At 42.3% G+C, this 15,151-nt stretch overlaps 1 protein-coding gene across 1 annotated transcript in view; it reads right to left on the reverse strand.

Annotated features, from left to right (window-relative positions):
- LOC124048935 (transmembrane protein 250) overlaps positions 1 to 10,683 on the reverse strand; it is a 38,676-nt gene extending 27,993 nt beyond the window's left edge. Inside the window, exon 1 of the mRNA XM_046370125.1 lies at positions 10,606 to 10,683. The gene's annotated coding sequence lies outside the window, so the exon portion shown is untranslated. The remainder of the gene's footprint in view (positions 1 to 10,605) is intronic.
- Positions 10,684 to 15,151: the final 4,468 nt, after the last annotated feature.

Consider the following 15,151-nt stretch of genomic DNA (forward strand, 5'->3'; position numbering starts at 1 on the left):
TAACAAACTCTAGTTTTGTCGGTTAGGACATCTACTTTGTGCATGACACAAGTATTTTTTCCAACAATTGTTTACAGACAGATTATTTCACTTATAATTCACAGTATCACAATTCCAGTGGGTCAGAAGATTAAATACACTAAGTTGACTGTGCCAGCTTGGAGAATTCCAGAAAACTATGTCATTGCTTTAGATGCTTCTGATAGGCTAATTGACACCATTTGAGTCATTTGGAGGTGTACCTGTGGATGTATTTCAAGGCCTACCTTCAAACTCAGTGCCTCTTCCCTTGACATCATTGTGCCAAAATGGCTTAAGGACAACACAGTCAAGGTATTGGAATGGCCATCACAAAGCCCTGACCTTGTGGGCAGAAATTTGTGTGCAGAACTGAAAAATTGTGTGCAAGCAAGGAGGCCCGCAAACCTGACTCAGTTACACCAGCTCTGTCAAAAGGAATGGGCCAAAATTCACTTGAAGCTTGTGGGAGGCTACCCGAAACGTTTGACCCAAGTTAAACAATTTAAAGGCAATGCTACCAAATACCAATTGAGTGTATGTAAACTTGTCACCCAATGGGAATGTGATGAAAGAAATAAAAGCTGAAATCAATCATTCTCTGTACTTTTACTCTTGAGATTTCACATTCTTAAAATAAAGTGGCGATCCTAACTGACCTAAAACAGGGAATTTTTACTAGGATTAAATGTCAGGAATTGTGAAAAACTGAGTCTAAATGTAGTTGGCTAAGGTGTATGTAAACTTCCGACTTCAACTGTAATTCCTATCTTGACTAACGTTTATCCTGCCATCACCTGTGGAAAGAGACCTCTTTAAGCTACTGATGCGTCTATCTTTGCTTCTTAGTGCCTTCTGGTTCCGCCCTTTTCCTTTCTGCTTTTCTCTATTTTCTGCCTTTTCCCTGTTATTCCCCTGTTCATGATTCCGCCCGACTCAGCCCCCTCAGAATCACCCCCCCAAACCACGTGATCTCCCCCACTCCTCCTCTCCCCCTTCACCCCCTCCCCTTCACCCATCCCTCTTCCCATCAGCACCAGGGGCTGATGAATGCATGGCCTCCTATTGATCGCGATGGGTGATGGATGATGGGCCTGAGATGAGTGATGGGGTGCAGTGGAAGGTGCCGATAAGGGAGCTGTGAGGGGGCAGGGCCTCCCCCGCCGAGCTTAATGCCACGAGACTGGGGGCCACGACCGCTGTGGAAACCGCTCTGCCCCACCCCTTAACCCCCCACCCTCACACACCCTCACACTCATCCGTTTGCGTTTCTTCCCACACATCAACCCTCATTTCTTCCTCCACTCTTTCCCTTTCAGCTCTGTGCTATCGGGATCTATTGGGGAGGGAAGGGTGCGAGGGGGAGGTGGGGAGAGGTGGAACATGGTGTGGGTGAGGGGGATGAAGAGTAGGGGGGGAGTAGTGGAGTGGTGGGCTCACGAAAAGATGATGGATGATGGGGCAGGGGGGGAAGACTGCTTCTCCGCTCCAAATTGATATCCAAGCAAATGTTTTTGTCTGCTGTGAAAAATGGTGCCGCAACTCTCATCTCTACTACCCCCTCCTCCTCCCTCTCTTCCCTCCTCTTACTCCTCTCTCTTCCCCCTCTCCTCACCTCCCTGCTCCCCCTTCCCTCTTTAGCCTTCCCTGACTGCAGTGAATCAAATGCAGCAATCCATTCCCGGCCTCTTGCGTTCCGATAGTGCCAGATCATTGCTCTGGCCTCCAGACTTTCTGCAGCCATTCCTCACCTGCTTTTATTTCCTCGTCGTCATGGAAACCTACCCAGATTATTGCCCAGCGCTCTTCGTTCCTCATCCTCTCCCCATGTAGCTGTCTTGATGTATCATTTACAGACAAATACCTTGCAAAGCATGCTATCAATTGTGGGCAGAGAGGTGGCTTTTGAGGGCCAGACCAGAGTAATGCTAAAAGGCCACTTTGGGATAGAGTTGTTAATTTGCAATGTTTTCTATTTCCCTACTAATAGTGTTAGATGAACGGAAAGTTTGGTTAAACTTTTGAAAGCTTTATAAAGGTACATATTTAGAATACAGCTTTTTAGGTGATCAATATTTATTGTGGTTTGAAGGTTGCCTCATTAAAATCATCACTAAGCTAAGGACCCTGGGACTAAACACCTCCCTCTGCAACTTGATCCTGGACTTCCTGACGGGCTGCCCCCAGGTGGTAAGTGTAGGCAATAACACATCTCCCACGCTGATCCTCAATGCTGGGGCCTCTCAGGGTTGTGTACATAGTCCTCTCCTGTACTCCCTGTTCATCCACGACTGCGTGGCAAACACGACTCCAACATCATCATTACGTTTGCTGATGACCCAACAGTGGCCGACCTGATTATCGACAATGATGAGACAGCCTATAGGAGGAGGTCTGAGACCTGGCAGTGTGGTGCCAGGACAACTACCTCTCCCTCAATGTGAGCAAGACAAAGGATATGATTGTGGACTACAGGAAAAGGCGGAACAGGCCCCCATTAACATCGACGGGGCTGTAGTGGAGTGGGTCGAGAGCTTCAAGTTCCTTGGTTTCCACATCAGCAACGAACTATTATGGTCCAAACACACCAAGACAGTCGTGAAGAGGGCACGACAAAACCTTTTCCCTCTCAGGAGACTGAAAAGATTTAGCATGAGTCCCCAGGTCCTCAAAAAGTTCTATAGCTGCACCATTGAGAGCATCCTGACCGGTTGCATCACAGCCTGGTATGGCAACTGCTTGGCATCTGACTATAAGGTGCTACAGAGGGTAGTGCGTACAGCGCAGTACATCACTGGGGCCAAGCTTCCTGCCATCCAGAACCTATATAACAGGCGGTGTCAGAGGAAAGCCCACAAAATTGTCAGAGACTCCAGTCACTCCAGTCACCCATGTCTTGGACCAAAAGGCACCTTAGCTGCTTCTACCCCCAAGTGACAAGACTGCTGAACAATTAATCAAATGGACACTGGACTATTTACATTGACCACCCTCACCCTCCATTTTGTTTTGTAAACTGTTGCTACTTGCTGTTTATTATCTATGCATCGTCACGTCACCCCGACCTACATGTACAAATTACCTCGACTAACCTGTACCCCCGCACACTGACTCGGCACCGGTACCCCCTGAATATAGCCTCGTTATTATTATTTTATTGTGTAACTTTTTATTATTTTTTACTTGGTTTATTTGGTAAATATTTTATTAACTCTTCTTTAACTGCACTGTTGGTTATGGGCTTGTAAGTAAGCATTTCACGGTATACACCTGTTGTATACGGCTCATGTGACAAATAAAGTTTGATTCGAATAATAATGAGAGAGATTGTATTACAATAACAGGGGAGGTTAGCATTTGTTTGGGGGGGGGGGGTATTTATGCCTCTGCAACTTTCTGACTCATCATTATATATATTATTAACAATACAACATACATTATTTACCATTCATTTCTATTAGGCACAAAATGATCTAAAACACAACCAAAACAAACAGCAAATGCACCCAACAAATTTGTAGTCACAAGCTTGATGTATTCATTGCATGCTATGAATATGAGACCAAATACAAAACTTTTGACTACTTTAATACTCATATAAGTGAATTTGTCCCTATAATTTTGGGACTTTGTACAATAAGTGCTGTAATTTCTAAACGGTTCACCCGATATGGATGAAAATACCCTAAAATTAAAGGTTAGAGTCTGCACATTAACCCCATAGTCATTGTATAATTTCAAATCAAAACATTTGTCACTGTCCCAACACTTTTGGAGCTCACTGTAGAGCGAGAGAGAGGGATGAGCTCAGTGCAGTGCTTCAGGAGGGAACCATCTGCAGGAGAAATTCAGGGTTAGATTAGGAGAGAGGCTCCAGCGCCAGGATTACGGGTGCGAGACAGCAACAACACGATTAGGAGACAATCCAGCTGCCTGGAACAAGCTCTGCCACCCATCCACCCGGGAACACGCACACACACACACAGGCACACACACACACACACACACACACACACACACACACACACACACACACACACACACACACACACACACACACACACACACACACACACACACACACACACACACACACACACACACACACACACACACACACACACACACACACACACACACACACACACACACACACAGACAGACTGGCTTCAATGGATTTGGCCAGCGGTGTGTGTGTCTGTGGCATCAGCAGCAGTGTGGCCATGGTCTAGGGGTCACATCTGGGTGATAAATATTTATTAATAAGCAGAGACGTCATAAAACAACCTCATAATGCCTCACCTTCATTATTATAAAACTGAGATGACGTGCTAATTGTTATTTATATCTTGGACTTTGTCCTTATAATAGGATTATCGAACGTTCATTGTTCTACATTATATATTAGTGTAAAGACTATCAGAGAGGGTCAAATGAATGAACGTAGTAAAATCCACATTTATAATAATATTAAACAACTTGCAAATACAAATTGGTCGCCTTGTCAAATATGTCAAGTGTAAACAGTATAGTTTTATGCATCTTAATGCATGATCAGATATAGAGGCAGGGTACCAGTTGTGCCAGGGCACCATATGTACTGTAACCATAATCCCAGTTCACCCACTGGGCAGCCCACTGAAGTAAGGGACCATACAGGAACAGGATTCCACCATGCTACTCCCATAAAACAAATCTTCCTGACATCTGGGCCTCAGCCTTTCTCCTGACTTCAGACAGATGTTAGCCTCTGATGCTGCATCCTTTTTAAGCTCAGCCTCTTAGGGTGCATAAAGACTTTACTGTTCTTTACCATTAGGTTTACCATGATGTTTACCATGCTTTAAACTCCAGCAACCTATAGGGTCAAGGTCAAAAGGGTACAGGAGGGATTTAAAATAAACGGTGACATTTGGTGTCAGCGGTTGATCCCTTTTTACTGCTTCCAGAAGGTTCCTTAAAGACATGGGTGGATGCAAAGTACAGTAGGTGGATGTGTTCTAGGTCTTTGTGTTTTCTCTGCTGTAGTTTAGTGTTTATATGCTGTGTGTATTATGTACAGGTATTATAGAGAATTAGGGCAGATGTAGCAGAGGTCGGATAGTCGTAGCTAGCTTAGCTTGGTGCAGTGACGTCACCGTCCCTAAGTAACGGTTGCCCCGAAGTGAATAGTTTTCACGGTTTAAACTTTAGGGGTACTGTTGATTGACTTTGGAATATGCAGTGCTTGTATTGAATATAAGAAGGTTTGGTACATACATAGTACACAAAGTTGATTGTTTTAACCTATCACATATAAAATACCATAATGAAAACAGAATGACCTTCCCCAAAATATTTTTTTTTAACATTGGTAAAAAAAAAAGTATTAGATCCATATCCCTCCCGTCAGCAACTATTTCAGCCCCAAGCCAGATTTACAGTTGGGGGTCAAATCCCTTGTTATACCCAGTCTCAGTGGATTTATAGAGTTTTGTCCAGTCTGTTTGGTTGGCCACCACAGTAAAAATTAAAGGGATGATTTGTTGAGCTGAACTTAGGGGTCAATTATCACCATAAATCTTGCTTATGTAATTAATAATGAATGCAACCATCCAGGACACACACACACACATTCAGATGCAGCTTTTATCAATTTTGGCCATGCTGTGGTGCTCATTTGTCACGCCCTGGTCGAAGTATTTTGTGTTTATCTTCATTTATTTGGTCAGGCCAGGGTGTGACATGGGTTTTTGTATGTGGTGTGTATGTAGTGGGATTGTAGCTTAGTGGGGTGTTCTAGGTAAGCCTATGGCTGTCTGAAGTGGTTCTCAATCAGAGGCAGGTGTTTATCGTTGTCTCTGATTGGGAACCATATTTAGGCAGCCATATTCTTTGGTTGTGTTGTGGGTGATTGTCCTTAGTGTCCTGATGTCCTTGTTCGGTGTTAGTTTACACAAAATATAGGCTGTTTTGGTTTTCGTTACGTTTATTGTTTTGTAGTGTTTGTGTTTTTTCGTGTCTACGTTGTTTATTAAACATGGATCGCAATCTACACGCTGCAGTTTGGTCCGACTCTCCTTCACCACATGAACACCGTTACATCATTGCTATGAATTGCGGCAATGTGGGTGGAACTATCAATATATGTTACGGTTTTCTAATGGTGAAGGAGAGTCGGACCAAACTGCAGCGTGTCGATTTCGATCCATGTTTATTTAAACAAACGTAAAACACGACTAAACACGAACACTAAAATACTACAAAACAATAAACGAAACGAAAACCGAAACAGCCTATACATGTGTCAACTAACATCTAACAAGGACATCAAGACAATCACCCACAATACAACCAAAGAATATGGCTGCCTAAATATGGTTCCCAATCAGAGACAACGATAACCACCTGCCTCTGATTGAGAACCACTTCAGACAGCCATAGACTTTCCTAGAACACCCCACTAAGCTACAACCCCACTAAGCTACACACCACATACAAAAACCCATGTCACACCCTGGCCTGACCAAATACATGAAGAAAAACACAAAATATTTTGACTAGGGCGTGACAATATATTTGTTTTGTGTGTGAAATAGTTAATTAAAGGGATACTTCAGGATACTTCGGGATTTTTAAAAACTCCTTCCCCAGAGTCCGATGAACTCATGCATTCAGTATGAAGGAAGTTAGAGGTAGTTTCGGGAGCCAATGATAACTAACATTAGTGTGATGACTGGAAGTCTATGGTATAGATTATAATGCTAACAGTTACCATAGACTTCCAGTCTTTGTGCTAACGCTAGTTAGCAATTGAGCTACTGCTACTATAGTTAACAACTTCCTTCAAACTGCACACAGAGATATACAGCAGTGGAGGCTCCTCAGAGGAGGAAGGGGAGGACCATCCTTCTCAGATAATTTCATAAAAATATATATTTTTATTAATTTCAAAAGTTATCATTTTTAGATAAAACTGTACTGAATATATTCATTTCACCAAATAATTTATTAAAACACACTGTTCTGCAATAAAGGTCTTCAGTAGCCTCAACAGCACTCTGTAGGGTAGCACAAAGGTGTATCTGGAGGACAGCAAGCTTCCGTCCTCCTCCGCGCAAATTGACTTCAATATAAAACACAGGAGGCTCATGATTCTCGCCCCATTCCATAGACTTACACAGTAATTATAACAACTTCCGGAGGATGTCCTCCAACATATCAGGGCTCTTGCAACATGAACTGACATGTTGCCCACCCAATCAAAGGATCAGATAATGGATCTAGTACTGAAAGCTTAAGCTACAGATAGCTAGCACTGCAGTGCATACAATGTGGTGAGTAGTTGACTCACAGAAAGACAATAGTTAAACCGTTTTGAACAAATTAATTTCTTCCAAAAACGAAGGAGAGAGAGAGAGAGAGAGATTGTCATTTGTTTCAGTTACTTAGCTTGCAAACGCAGCCAGCTAGTTTAGCCTACACAAAAAGAGGGATGCTATGTTAGCTTGCTGGCTATGACTATCCAACACAACACTGGGGCTCTTCCAAGTCAAGGTACACATTTGGATTTACTAATTTATTGCCACCGGGGCCTGTCGGTAAGTGCTAAACTGCTTACACTGTACACTGTACCGTTACTGCATGATTGTTGCTGGTTTACTAAAGCAGTAGTTCTATTAGCTATGATGTTACTTTAGCTAATATGGTGACAACGATGTAGGCTGTGTGTAGCGGTTATGATATGGTTTGGTTTGGAAAGGTTTAGCCGCCTGGTCACATACAGCTGATGTGTTGTGCATGGAAGTACACAAGTGAAGGGAAAAGCCGAGAGGTGGAGAGCACATAGATTCGAGAAGGAATACAACGTGGCTGTTTTTGCAGTGCATGTGATCAGGGATGTATTCCTTCCTCCAATTCTGTTAAAAACATGTCTTAAACGGAAGAAAATTAAACGAAACAGTGATAAACATACCTGAATTTGTCCAATAGAAACTCTTGTTTGCAAGTGTTGGACTAATGATTGCACACTAGATCAGCTAGATGGAGGCAAGAGTGTGCAAAGCAGTATTGAAAGTGTCACTGCCTCTCCATCTGTCACTGTATGTCACCTCAAGTCTTTCTCTCGACTTGTGCACAAACGTTCTAAACTTGAATTCATTGGCTAGGTTGTAGAAACTTCAAGATGTGTATGAGGAAAATCTGAGTATCATGTAGTAGCTTTAATCTATCGCTGTTACATTGAACTGGGTGAATGGAATATGAATGACAGTCATCCAATATGCTGTGATAAAGGCCAAACTCATTAAAAAAATTAAAAAACATCCTCCCTCATCTTAAATGGCACAGACCGCCACTGATATACTGTAAAAATGGTATCCACAAGTTCATCTGCCTCCGCGGAAGTAAATAAAGTGCTGAATTTCCACATTATGAGGTTGGAATAATACTGTGAAATTGTGAAAATTATGATAATGCCCTTTCCAACAAGCTCCCACAGTCCCATGTCAGAATTAATGTTCATCCATGTTTTTAAAATGTCAAATTTTAAATTTGTTCCAAATGTCAAATTTCTAAGTGTTTACAGTTAAGTTTAGGCATTAACCCTGAATGGTTAAGGTAAGGGTTAAGATTTGGGATAGGCTTAAAACTAAAATATCAAAAAACAACTTTCTATGGCTGGATTTGAACATACAACCTGACTCTTTGCCCCTTTGGAACCAGAGGCAAATGCTCACACTCATCCATCATCCCCACCACAATGCTTCAGTAAAATCTAAGCCTACTTGAAATGTCTGCCTGTTTTGGTGGGATGGAGTTCAAATCAAATCGAATTTTATTGGTCACATACACATATCTAGTAAATGTTGTTGCGGGTGTAGCGAAATGCTTGTGTTCTAAACGCCAACAGAGCAGTGGTATCTAACAATTCACAACAATACACACATCTAAAAGTAAAAGAATGGAATGAAGAAATATATAAAAATTAGGGCGAACAATGTCGGAGTGGCATTGACGAAATACAGTATATACATATGAGATGAGTAAAGCAGTATGTAAACATGATTAAAGTGACTAGTGCTCCATTGTTAAAGTGGCCAGAGTTTTGGCCAAATTGGTTAATTGGTGAATAGAGTTCCAAACCTCTCTGCCAATAACAGCTAGTTTTCCATTTCCCCCTCCACATTCAGACCACTCCCAGACAGTCTCATCAAAATTCTTGCTTGTGAAATTGCTGTTAACTAAGAAGCTATTTTTGTTTCTTTTTGAACAGTTTAATTGAAAACGATTTTAATGGTTTCCAATAAATTATTTGATATTGAGATTTTGCTGCATGGGACCTTTAAAGCCAGACTCAGTAAGTCCCAAATAAAATATATATATTTTTATTGTTTAATATATCTCAAAATGGATATATGAAAGCTTCACTCGTGAAAACGTATTTTGTATCACTTTGAAGTGACGCAAAATACGTTTTCACGAGTTATAAGTACAGCAGCTTTATTTACAAATTGCAGGTCCGATTTTTTTTAGATAATTCTGACGCATTTTGTTGCTCTGATGCATCCACTACTAAAGCAACACATCAACAATACAAATAGGCCTCTCTATATCCCTCTCATTATAAACAAGACTCGTTATAAATGATAGTTGAGTGGTACAGAATAAAAGTGTCATTTCGCTGACAAATTTAGCTAACGGTTTATATATGGGCTCCTGGTTGTCAGTCCGTCTGTCTACACCTTTTTAGGATGTAGTCTGCCATAAAACACACAGAAGAAGAAGTCCGATGATGCATAGCAGAGGTTTTTTGAAAACACCGACCGGCGGATCTGTAACAAAGTGTCTCTGATGTTGCTAGTTTGATTTTCTGAATAAAACTGGAAACTGGAATTGTGAGCGATTTACATTCAATAAGACAGGGATTCCTCACTCACGACTAGTGCCAGGGTCATGCTGCTGTGGACACTGCCAATAATAATCACGAATGCCTGAGCTAGCTGGTAAGTGAAACTACAGTACAGTAGTTACACAGCAAATTAGCGAGATAATTTAGCTGGCTAGCAAACAGCTGTCGACATATTAAAGCATTGCTAAATGTGCAAATTGGTGGTGTAGCCTATAATAGTAAAACCAAACGTTTGTGCACTTACTTGCAAACTTTGCTGGAGTTGTTAGCTGGCTAATTGTTTTCCTCTTGGGTGTTTTGTTTACTATTGCAACCTTTTGATGGCTTATTTTATAATTCAACATAGGCTACCTAGTTGCTAAGGGTCGACTTTTCCACACAAGTGTTTGCACTGCAAGACTGAGATTGAGCAGATAACGGCACTACTGCATTATATTGTTGTCTAGCTATGTACATTTTACTTTCATTTGACTGCTATTACGTTCGTGGCTGACTTGTTATTTTATAATACAGCAGCCTTATGCTTGTTGTAACTTGAAGAGGCCCGGTTGATATGGATCAAAGGGTGGCTGGCCCAGCAGCTGCTTAAAATAACTCTCAGGTAGCCTAGACTCTAGAGCATGTTATGACGTCTTGCCTGGGTTTGTTTTATTGACCCGACAAAACAAAATATAAAATGTATGAGGAAACTGACTTACCAATTCTGGCTTTAAGTGTTCCATACACACAGTAGACAAACACAGGTCAATTTTAGATACCTCACATCACACCAAAACATTTAGTCACTGAATACAAAGAGTACCTATTTTCAGCACTGGACAGCTCCTGTTGAAGTACAGCCTGATACAAAAACAGCATGCCTGGTGAAGTCATATTATAATGTGGAGTGGGTCATGTTATGAGAGTGAGATAATGGAGGCTACTGTAGATGAAATGGAAATGGATAGGTGTTATGCAATAAGAAAGGAGACACCATCAACCGGTGGTAAAATAATAGCTGGAAGGGGTACTGCTTATCGTTACTCAAATCCTCCCTGACACACACTCCCGCGCACAGTCTCTCTCTCTCTCTCTCTCTCTCTCTCTCTCTCTCTCTCTCTCTCTCTCTCTCTCTCTCTCTCTCTCTCTCTCTCACTCACTCACTCACTCACTCACTCACTCACTCACTCACTCACTCACTCACTCACTCACTCACTCACTCACTCACTCACTCACTCACACACACACCACACACAAATGTAGTGATCCACTCATTTCCCCTATTGTACATCTGAAATCTACCACCAGCCTGGCAGACATTGCCTGCAGGGCATATCTCTCTTCACAATGGCCAATCTCTGCCTGTAGCTAAAGAAAACCAGTTGATCTATCCATCCCCAGGGTCATCTAGGGTAGTCCCAGCCTCAGACACAATCTCCAAATCATCCGCTGCTGAAATCTATGCTGCTGTAAAGTAAGGGATTACACTGGTACTGGTTATAGGAGATCCCTCAGTACTTACTCCCTGCTCTTATATTCAGAGATGGAACAGAAATCTTTGGGAGGAGAAGATTCTTCAAAACACATGTTCATAGATGGGATTATGTGGCTAAGTTCTGTCATGTGTAGTTCTTTAAGTTTTCTTCTTACACTGATCTCTGTATTGCTTTTCTGAACGTCATATCTTATCCTGGGCATATCTTCTTTGTAGACATAGGTACAATATAAATATGCCATTTAGCAGACGCTTTTATCAAAATTGACTTACAGTCATTCGTGTATACATTTTACATATGGTGGTCCCAGGAATTGAACCCACTATCCTGCTGTTGCAAGCACCATGCTCTACAAACTGAGCCAAATAGGACTACATGAGTACTCAAAAGTCAACTTCAGACTTGTCACTCACAGGAACCTATTGTGCCAACCCTTCTACAGATAATACAGATGATACAGTTTGATTGGCGAATTAAATGACAACTCCTCCTTCAAGTCCGCCTCATCGATTCCCTCCCACCGCCTCCCTGACCCCCTTTTTAAAGGTGAGGTAGAAGCTCACTCTGATAAATGGCCTAGGATTGATTTGTATTTAATTAACAATTTGCCCGAGACGTTTGAAAACTCTCCCTCTCTCTCTGTGTTATTGGCCTGGTCTCTGAGGGTTGGCGAGGCACGGACAGGGAGGAGAGGGGATGCATGGGTAATTTATGGTGTGATCGATAAGTCCTGGTCTAACATCCAAGGGCTGGGATAAGAGGGCCGGGAGGACTGTCAGGGTCTACACACTGAAGGGAGTGTGAATGGAGAGATGAGAGAGGGAGAGGAAAAGGGATGGAGGGCATGTATATTTGGGATGAAGAAAGTGCACATTAAAATGGAACAGGAAGAGAGACAAAGGAAGTTTCACTAGGGGAAAGAGGAGAGTTGGGAGAAAGAATGAATTGTGTGAATGGAGGATCGGCAGAGTTTGTGGAAGGTAAAGGGGGATGGAGAAAGTGAGGAATGAAGAAAAGAGCCATTCTGATGATGTGAGAGGCAGGGAGAGGGATGAGTGGGAGACTTACATCAGAGGAAGCGGGAGAGACCAGATGAGGATGGTGGGAGAGGAAACGAGAAGAGAAGAATAAATGATGAATGGGACTGGGAGAAAAAGAGAGTTGAGAGAATAATACTGTTGTAATCTAGGAAACCATATGCTTACCAAATATCATGCTTATCAGCATACACAGCACAAGAGAGCCTCACTCACACTGCCATTGAAGACAAGTCAGGTGACTGCAAAGCATATAGACCTGGCTATCTGGTAACACTCTCAAATCAATGACTACTTGTGTATCCAGTCTAGCAAGTTAATCTCTGAGAGACTGAGAACCATTTGTGTTCAATCCCAATACAATGATGTCAACAAGCTAGCGTAGTTGAAGCATGCATACATATTTATCTACTATATGATTTACCTGCCATCATCCCTCCTGTTATACAGTGTTATTCTGTGACGTCCCCAATAGGGGGCAATAGTGGGTTTGGGTACTAGTATCCCCATCCCCATTACTGCACTCCTCCAGAGAGCATCCTCTGTGCAAAGATGGATGGCACAACCTTCTCTCTCCAAATGGACAAACTAAACACCTTTAGGGGCCAACCTGTACAAACCTATATATCGCCTTCTGCGCGCTGTAAAATGAACGTCTCATTATGGTAAAATCTCCTTAAGAGAGAAGAGACGCCTGTAAAATTAATGCACTTCAAGACACAGACACACAGTGACATATCCTCCATCGAAGAGGCCCATAACAGGTTTACGCACACGCCGAGTAATAAGGCGAACCGTTTATGCGACAGAACTTGGGCCAAGGTGAGAACAAAAACATTAGTCATAGGCAGCACTCACCCCGTAGATCGCCGGTCGCTGGTTCCTGACCCATTTTGGGGATGCGGGCTTCAAAGGGGGCCCTGAGCAGGCACGGTTTGGGACGACACCGCATCCTTTTACTACCAGCCCATAAAAGTGTTTTATATCATACCTTGTAATGTAGCACATTAAGGTTGCTGTTGTTCTTGCAAGGTCATTTTTCCTCCCTTCCTCCCTCCCTCGAACAAACCCCCCTCTCATCTTGCTGGATGGGACATACTTAGAATGCTGTGACACTGTGATGTTATTACTTATAAAGAGATGAGCATGGAGAAAATATACACACGTATGAATAACTATGAGGACTATCTATAGTATCAGACGCAGATGTCCTGTGTTGAACAGCCACATAGTAGCCATTGGTTAGTGGATCTGTGTGTGTGTGCTTATGTCTTTGGTTTTACTTCTAGCTAACCTCCACCATTCGAGTTTAGCTAAGGATTAGCACTCTATCTACAGTAGACCAAGTTCTCCTACCTTTTTTAATTCATAGCTTTTCATAATTCATATTTCTGCTTTTCTCGTCTTCATACTTTTTTTTTTTAATTATTCCTCTCTTCAATATTAAGTCCCAGGGTTTTTCTCCTAATCCCGTCAGTCAATCCAGCCCCCCACCCTTCCGTTCTGTCGAGCAGTAATAAAAGAAATACATAATCCAGTGTTGAAAAATATGAGATTTGCTTGTTGGAATGCAGCGGCGCAGATTGGATTACGGGTGGCCTTGGCCTGGTCTGGTTTGTCTGGTGAGGCGGTGGGCAGGGGATTTACCGTTATTTATGACTGCCCGGATCTGAGATGATGGGACTGGAAAACCTGACGTTTTTTTCTCTCTCTTTTTTCCCTCCTTTTTATTTTTACTGCACCACACTCATTTCTTTAATACCTTCTAAAATGTAAATCCGTAGCAGACACATACATCCCGGACAATGCGCCCGATATGAATTTTATGTAAAACGTACCCATAACTCTAGCCCATGATGGAACATATGACTCCTTGAAATTTCATTAAGTAAAAGGGTTGCGTGTTTGTGGGAGAGAGTGGGAGTGGGGTGGGGGTTGTTGGGAAGACATAGGGAGGTCTTATTAGCAAAGGTTTGTGTATGCATGCGTGTTTGTGGGGGGGATGTCTGCATGCGACTGTGCATGTGCGTGTGTGTCTGTGTGTCAAGAATGAAGTAAGGAGGGGGATAGCATCAAGATCAGTGAAATACAAAGAGGACCATCATATTAACTAAAGGGGAGAGCCTTTTACCAACATTAGAATAATCCAAGCAAGGGTAGTAGCCTAGCATAGGGGTCTCGGCTTAGATTTAACATGCACTAATGCAGGTGGCCAATCTGAATACAGGACTGAATAAATAAGGACAATCTCCATAATTATAATATTTTAAGAAAAGCAGAAAGGGGACTGAGTGACCTTGGTCTGATCCTCGATCAACCTTAATAATAAAACACACAGAGAGTGGATGGGTGGAAGGTATACTCCTGTGTGTTAGGCTGTGGGCTGTACTGTACCAGCTGTATCTAATGTTAAATTGTGACAATCCGTGCATCTACTGTATCTGTTCTTCTATGCTGAAAATGTCCATGTCTGCAAACATTTGTTGTTCATGTTCAGTGTCTTATTGATACCCACTACCCAGTCATGTGAATTCCCCATGTAAGGTTGAAAGCCATATGTTCCTCCATTAAGGTGTGTGTGCATATGTGTGTATAGCACTGTGCGTGTGTGTATCAATGTGAGAGAGTGTATACTGTGTGTTTTATACAGTATGTGTGTTGCTGTGAGCATGTGAACATGTGTGTATGTCTCTGTGTGTGTCTGACACCATGTTGGGGTGGTTGCCTCTCAT

This window comes from Oncorhynchus gorbuscha, linkage group LG11 (assembly GCF_021184085.1).
Source record: "Oncorhynchus gorbuscha isolate QuinsamMale2020 ecotype Even-year linkage group LG11, OgorEven_v1.0, whole genome shotgun sequence".
NCBI lineage: Eukaryota > Metazoa > Chordata > Actinopteri > Salmoniformes > Salmonidae > Oncorhynchus > Oncorhynchus gorbuscha.